This window comes from Chelonoidis abingdonii, chromosome 4 (genome assembly GCF_003597395.2).
Source record: "Chelonoidis abingdonii isolate Lonesome George chromosome 4, CheloAbing_2.0, whole genome shotgun sequence".
In the NCBI taxonomy this organism is placed as follows: domain Eukaryota; kingdom Metazoa; phylum Chordata; order Testudines; family Testudinidae; genus Chelonoidis; species Chelonoidis abingdonii.
Genome location: NC_133772.1, coordinates 894,181 through 901,315, shown reverse-complemented (window position 1 = coordinate 901,315; position 7,135 = coordinate 894,181).

The following is a 7,135-nucleotide window of genomic DNA, read 5'->3' as shown; positions in this document are numbered from 1 at the left end:
GGGGGGGGGACCCTAAGGCTGGTGCAGGGAGGCAGGGCTGGTGCATTGGCGGGGGGGGGACCCTAAGGCTGGTGCAGGGGGACAGGGCTGGTGCATTGGCGGGGGGGGGACCCTAAGGCTGGTGCAGGGAGGCAGGGCTAGTGCATTGGCTGGGGGGTACCCTAGCACTGGTGCAGGGGGACAGGGCTGGTGCATTGGCTGGGGGTCCTTAGGGCTGGTGTGTTGGCTGAGGGGGGACCCCAGGGCTGGTGCAGGGGGGCAGCACTGGGGCATTGGCTGGGGGACCCCAGGTCTCGGGCAGGGCTGGTGCATTGGCTGGGGGGTACCCTAGCACTGGTGCAGGGGGACAGGGCTGGTGCATTGGTGGTGACCCCAGGGCTCGCCGAGGGGAAGGCAGCAGACCCCGCACCCACAGAGATGATGAAGGATGAAAACATCTTCCTCTTTGTGCCGAACCTCATTGGTGAGTGAGGGGAGCTGGTGGGATCCTCAGAGCTGGGTCAGAGTTGGTGCCCCCCAGGGGACAGGCCTCTGTCCCATTCCTGCTGCCCTGTCCTGCCCCGGCTGCTGGGGGGTGGTGCCGTCCCAGAAACCAGTGGCCCAGAGCTTTCTTGGCAGGTCCCCGGTGTGATGGGTTCTCCCTGTGGCACCACCTGGAACTGAGTTACCACTGAGCCCTCTGACCCATCAGCCTGGGCTGCCTCACACATGCTGCTGTGACAAGCTGCAAAAGCTCCCAGTCTGCACCTTCAGCATCCCACAGGTCGGGACAACGCAGCTGCAGTGAAATGCAGGTTCTGTATCCTCCCAGAGCAGTACATCCTGCCCTGCTCAAATCGGGCCCGTATATGGGTTTAACGCCCCGTCCGCCGTGCCCTCAGTGTGACCAGGGCCATCCACACTTGTGGGAACCAAGCTGAGATTTTCCCCAGACACCTTAGTCAAGTGCTCACTGGCCTGGACTAAACATCAAATAAGTTTATTAGCTACAAAAGATTGTTTTTAAGTGATTATAAGTGAGAGCAAACAGATCAAAGCAGATTAGCAATAAATAAACAAAACCACAAACTGAGTTCAACACTCTAGATAAGTAGGAGATGAATTAGTGAATTCTCACCCTGAGTGACAAACAGGCTGGCAGATTCTTAAGGCACAAGCTGCCTTGGCTTTCCCAGGTTTTCATACACAGGCTAAAATCCCTGTAGCCTGGACCATCACTTTCCCCCTGCTCAGTCTTTATTCCTCAGGTGTTTCCAGTGCGGTGTTGTAGGGGGAGTGAGGAACCCCCAGGACATCACTCTCCCCCTTTTTATATCTTCTCCCCCCTCCCTGGAAAGCTGTTGTGCTATGGCCTGGGTCAGATATTTCCCCTCGTGTTGGGCTGCTTTGGAGAGGTTTCTCTTGTACACGGTTCCTGGGGTAACCCTGGTGTTTGTGCGCGTTTCCTTAATGAGCCACTAACATTGTTTGGCCTTTTCACTGTTGTACCTGAAAGGCGGCTGGTGGGTGTTTGCAACCTCACAGCGTGTTTCAGTAACACACATGAAGCCAAACTTCATAACTTCCCACATGATGACAGCAGGTACAATCCAGCCAGAGATTCCTGTCTAGCACATCAAGACTTTTAGAAGGACACCTCAGGAGACTCACTTTGTATCCTCAGGACATGACAGTGGTGAATATTGGGGTGCCAGCAGGTCACAAGCTGCTTAAACTCTGCTACCCTGCACCATCCCCTCCAGCATGGATGGATCCAGCCCCGTGCCTGGAGGCTTCCCTGGCCCATGGCCTTGGTGGTGCCCCCTCTCTGCAGCACCTGGCTGCCCCTTCTCCACTCACCACGCACAGGCAGCTGGTAGCCACCCATGCCCGGTATCCCTGTTACGCCTTTGGGTTTCTCCCGTCCGGCGGGGGCTGAGATGGGCCCCCTCATGCTGCTGTACCCAGGGCGTCCCTTGCGCCATCCAGCTGCTTTCAGATGTGAGGTTTGTTTGCATGGGGCTCTCGCCCCATGCCGAATACATCGCCGCTGTCAAGCAGGAGTGGAGGCACTGACCCCCATCAAACCCCAGTGTGAACGCCCTCAGTAGCACCACAGTGCCCTTAATTCGGTTCCGTTTCCCCAGTGAAATAAGCAAAGCCAACTTAATTCCGAGCGAGAGCATCCACTCGGGGGCTTAATGCAGTTTAATTCTGCCCCTTGGAGTCGACGCCTCTAGTGCTGGCCTCGTGGGGACTGGCTCAGGGCTTGACTTACCAGCCGTGCAGCGTCCCAGCTCCAGCGGTGGCTGAGGTGGGAGGCATGAGAAGCAAACACTCCTCCTTCCTGCCCCTGGGAAGCTGCAGCCTTGGAGTATGAGGCCGGATCAGGACAGGAGAATGCTGAGGGCCATCCAGCCCCTTCCCACCCACCCCCATCCCAGGAAGGAAGGAGGGGTGCGGCAGGGGCCCAGATTCACAATAGTGTCTTAGTGTTGCCTTGTCTGGCTGGCTGCGCCTGGTGTCTTGTCCTCTCTGGTGAAGTTTGCAGCAGCCCTGGACCTGGGGAGTGAGGGGGGGCACAGAGAAGAGGTCACTGGTACAGAGCCAGCGGGGTGCTGGGTAAACGGACACAAGCAGACACGGTGTGTTTGAATCCAGCTACACATATATGCCAGTCCCTGGGTGGGACGAGGGCCAACTGCACTTACCGGCTGGGGGGCACTGCCAGGGGACGCAGAGAGTCTCGGAGGGGGGTGTCATAAACCCTTAGATAGCTAAGGGTTAATGTTTCTTTTACCTGTAAAGGGTTAACAAAGGGAACCAAACACCTGACCAGAGGACCAATCAGAAAACTGGATTTTTCAAAGTCAGGGAGGGAATTTTTGGACTCTGGGTCTTTTGTTTGTCTCTCAGCTATGAGAAGCTTCTTTCTATCGTCTTATCTTCTGTTTCTCACTTGTAAGTACAGGTAGAAAAACATATAGGCTTTTATGTTGTTTGTGTGTATTTACTATGTGTGTGTAACTTGCTGAATGTCTTCCAAATTGGATATTTTTGAATCAGATGTTTATTTCAGTATTTTTTATAAGCATGCCTGTATTTTGTCATCTTGATCTGATTTATTATTCTTATGTCTTTTTCTTTCTTTTTTTTTTTTATATAAAGTTTCTTTGTAGACTTGTTTGAGTTTTCTGCTTGCGTAGGTTAAGGACCGGGGGGGATTCTCTTTGTGTTAGATTACGGAGGGTAAGTCGGCACCAGGGATGGTGGGATGGGGGAGGGTAAGAAGATTCATTTCTGTTTTCCTGTGTTTGAGGTTGTCTCTTTGTGGGAAGAGAGGGGACAGCGTTCTTTGGTATTGTGATGTAAAGAGATTGATCATGCTCTCAGGGTTTAGCCAGCGAGGAAATCTGGGTGGGAGAGGGAGGGGGAAGGGGAGTGAGTATCTTCCTGCCGGTACGACCAAGGTTCTGGGTCTTGGCGGGTCTCTCCGGGAAGGTTGGGGAGCCAGAGGGGTGCACCTGGAAATTTATGGATGGTGGCAGCGAGATAGATCCAAGTGCGAAATTGATAACATGTTCCTATTTTTAAGAAAAAGGGGAATAAAAAGTGATCCGGTAATTTAAGGATTTAGCTTGAGTCTGTAGTGTGTAAGTCTTGGAAAAATTTCTAGGAGAAGTGTTAAGACATTGAGGTCAATGTAATTGGGACGAATTGCATACCATGGTTTACAAGGTAGATTGTGCCAACAACTGATTCTTCTTTGAGAAGGTGCAGGATTACCTTAGACAGGAAATGCGGTAATCTTAAATTTACTCGATTTCGTAGGCGTTGACACGGTTCCGCATGGGGAACTGTAGTTTTGGAAAAGATGGGATGATGTGGAAGTTGTTACGGGATAAGGAATGGTTACAAGGGGAGCTCAGCGGGTTCGTAAGTCAGGGTGAAACTGTCAGGCTGGAAGGAGGGTATTTGGAGTCCCTCAAGGATCGGTTTTTGGACACTCTTATTTACACTTTTTTAACGACCTTGGGCACAAGAGCGGGATGTGTATAAAGTTGCGGATGACACGAAGCTGGGGGGTAGTTGCTAACCAGGCGAAGGCACGGGATACCTATCCAGGAATTGGACACCTTGTACACTGGAGTATAGTAATAGGATGAATACTAACAGAAAGTGAGGTCCTGCACTTAGGCATTAATAACAAGAATTTTAGATATACGTTGGGGACGCATCAGTTTGGAAGCGACAGAGGAGGAGAGAGATCTTGGGTACTTGTGTTTAGCAGGATACATGAGCTGCAATGTGATATGGCTGTAAAAGGCCAAATGCGGTTTTAGGGTGCACAGCGAGGTATTTCCAGCAAGAGAGAAGGAGGTGTTTGTGCGTTAATATACGGCGCTGGATGAGACCACCTGATATTGTGTGCAGTTTGGTTGTCATGTTTTAAGAGGATGAATTCAACTGGAACAGTTAGACGAGGCTACCTAGGATGATCGAGGATGAAAACATCTTATGAAAGTGAGACTCAAAGGCTTGGTTGTTAGCTTGGCAAAAGAAGGCTCGGGGGATATCTTGCTTATATAATAATAGTCGGGGATTACGTTAGGGAGGGAGAGGGAATTATTAGCTTATGTAATGTAGCGCGAGGAACGAATGGGGTACCAAACTGATATTAGGAAGTGTATAGACTTGATTAGACGAAGTTTTAACATAGGGGTAGGAAGTTCTGGAACAGCTCGATGAGAAGTGTGGGCAAAGACCTTATCTGGCTTAAGATAAGCTGTAAGTATATGGAGGGGATGTATGATGGGATGTTTAAATAGGCAATTGATCTTGGATTATCGGCAGATTAAGTCTGCTCAGTGGTCTGCTGAGGGGATGTTTGATGGGATGGGAACTCGAGTACTGCAGATGAAATTCTTTCTTGGTCGCATGTGGTGAGTTCTTGCCCACATGCTCAGGTTTAGTGATCGCCATTTTGGGGGTCGGGACGCGATTTCTCCAGGGCGGATTGCGAGGCCTGGAGGTTTTTCGTCTTCCTTCTGCAGTGTGGGGCATGGTCGCTGTGGTGGATTCTCTGCAGTTAGGTCTTCAAGATCACTATTTTTGAGGATTTCAATAACTCTAAGTCCATGGGTTTAGGGTTTTATAAATGTTTCTTGTATGCGGTAGTGTTTTGTGGCCTGCCTTTGCCAGGGGTGCTAGAAATGATTTATTGGTCCTTTCTGACCGTATGCGTCTGAGTCTATATTAAGCTGAGGTTCATGTAAGCACCAATTTGTTCGAGTAAGGTCCAGATTTGGGACGAGGCTTACCCATGGGTGGCAGGGTACGTGGGAAAGTAGAATCAGCAGCAGTAGGAATATTAATTTTTTTTTTCTCTGTAGGGCTTTTAGGCAGAGGAGGTTTGGTTTTTAAAAGTAGCGAGAGAGAAATTTTTTTCTGCTTGCTTTGTGGCTTGCATTTTTAGAAGGTCATTAAGGTATTACGGTCTATCTTGTTAAGCAATAGGATCCCATTGAGAGTTAAGTACCCAGCTTAACAACACAGGTAATAAACTGGTTTGACTTGGTTAATTTGCATGTCATAGAGTAGCAGAAGAAGAAAAAAGGACACGTTGCTAGGCACTGTGCCAGAGACACAGAGAGCCAGAGTTCAGACAATACCACCAGAGGCACCCAACACAGAAAACGACACATGAGTTCAGAAGCTGAAAAAAGGAACGAGCACTGGCAAAGCCATAGACATGAAAATGACATAGGGACGGATGAACTAATTAGGCGCACAAGAGCGCTTGCGCAGCCATAAAGAGATCAATGAAGCCAAAGAGGCTCCACAGCGAGACATGGAAAAACAAAAAGAGAAAGTGAAGAGAGAGACAAACAAAGAGCATGACCTGATTACGTGGCTAGGAAATGCTCCAGCCAATTTAACCTTCGCCAGTACTTCTTCACAGCACAAGAAATTTCCACTACAAGGAGTGATGACACTGAGACTCTTAGAAAATTTGAAAGAACTGCATTGGGTAGAGCATTCTGAAGACAGTACTGTAGGCTGAGGTCACACTCAGTGGACCTTAGAGACATTGGTGGCTGAAATGCAAAGGGACAAATGAATTGTTTATAAGCTTGTTTCACACAAGGCCCGATCAGAAATTGGGGATAACCCGCATCATGCCGTCGGCTGTTAAGAAACAAGTGGAAACCAGGATGGGTCATTTCAAACACGCCTACTCGTTGCGGAAGCATTAAATGACGCTGGATATCAGGAAGCAAGGTTAAACCATTGAAAAACTGCATTTCATGAAAATGGCAGTTTCTTGGATGGTGGTTCCTGAGAAATACCACGGTACATTGCTAGATGGAAAACCAAAATCTCCCGAGGAGGGGGAGATTGAGCCAATGGTGGAAGTGGCAGAAGGAAGAAAGCTACGGTAAAGGGGAATGAAAACTGCAGGGGGCACTCCACAATAAACCCTACAACCAAGGGCAACCCAAAACACTAAAAAGGGAAGCCACAGAACCTATTCTTCACAACCAGTCTCCAGTACTTAGCCTAAACCCAGTGACCCGTTACTGGAAGATGCTAAAGTGTAATGAACTGGACATTAGCACTGCCCAAAGAACGCCCACCTGGGTGCAAGTATTAACACACCATCACACAAAGATCCAGTGCCAGATACATCTCAATCCTTGGAGCGCAGGGAGAATTGAAGTGGCGGAAAGAAGGTTCGAGTGAGATACAAGGGGCTCAGTGTCACTATCCACATCTTCGTGGTCCAGAATCTCACACCAAAGGCCAAAGTGACATGTTCCCCTTCATGTCACAAGCTGTAGACTACCTACGCTGACCTGCTTCAGTACAAGGCGTGGTCAGGAATGTGGATTTTGCAGTCTTATGACATTTTCCTCCCATCTACTGGGGAAGACTGGCCAACCAGGTGAAAGGGCGAGAAGTGGGAATGGTTACGCAGGGCACTGGCAGCTTCCAGACGCATTTGTTCTGGATCCGTCACAGGGAACGTCTGTGTTACAGAGACTCGCAGGGTAAGTGACCCGGATCCCTGCATACGCTGAATTCAGCCACAGCACTTCAGTCCAGGCGAACTGAACAGCACAGCACAGCAGTTGCAAACATCTTCACCCAACGT